Source organism: Hydra vulgaris, chromosome 15 (assembly GCF_038396675.1).
Source record: "Hydra vulgaris chromosome 15, alternate assembly HydraT2T_AEP".
In the NCBI taxonomy this organism is placed as follows: Eukaryota; Metazoa; Cnidaria; class Hydrozoa; order Anthoathecata; family Hydridae; genus Hydra; species Hydra vulgaris.
Genome location: NC_088934.1, coordinates 47463986 through 47464775, shown reverse-complemented (window position 1 = coordinate 47464775; position 790 = coordinate 47463986). Strand labels below are relative to the sequence as shown.

Here is a 790-nt window from a genome sequence, read left to right as displayed (position 1 = left end):
CCTTCTCCATTAAAATAGAAAAAGAGTGGTTACAAGGAGCAAGCTACAGCGAGATCTAAAGCAGAAAATAATTTGTGGTTACAGCGTTTGATTAAGAATCAAGAGTAATGTAGTTCGATGCCTGCTCTAGTAGAACAGGCATTGAACCACATATCCGCACATCCACCATTGGTAAGAACCTTACCAATGTCGCATATTGTGTTTGAACCGACATCGAACCAGGCACCTCTTGGTCTTAACAAGATTAATCACCTCTCGGTCTTTACTTCTTGGTCTTTACAAGATTTAATCTTTGCAATTTTATATAAGCCATTTGATTTGTTTGTGCATCTTTTACAATTATTATTAATTTTTAGTTCAATCCATTTAATTAATCTAATATAGAGTAGTCTATTACTGGTATGCATGAGTCAACTATAAATAACTTACAGATAAATAATAGTTTAAAACAAAATAATAGTCTAAAACAAAATAAATAATAGTTAAATTAACTCCCGCACGGGGAATCGAACCCCGGCCGCCTGGGTGAAAACCAGAAATCCTAGCCACTAGACCATGCGGGATGTGAAAGTAGGGGTATTATTTTTAATTTATATAATACTAAAATATAATATAATTAACTTTAAATATAAGTACAATCAATAATACTTAATACTTTATATTTTATGTTCTTGAGAACATAGACTAAAAAGTATTTAAGAATTAGAATATGAATAAAGAATTATATTTAGAATAAAATATGAAAAATTATTAAGAATATAAAAATTGTTAATTATTAACAATTTTTGTT

The 790-nt window shown here is 29.4% G+C and overlaps 1 non-coding gene across 1 annotated transcript; it reads right to left on the bottom strand.

The window, feature by feature from the left end:
• Nucleotides 1–491: 491 nt before the first annotated feature.
• trnae-uuc (transfer RNA glutamic acid (anticodon UUC)) lies at nucleotides 492–563 on the bottom strand. The gene has a single exon. It is a non-coding gene; the product is annotated as a tRNA-Glu (tRNA).
• Between the last annotated feature and the right edge of the window lie 227 nt (nucleotides 564–790).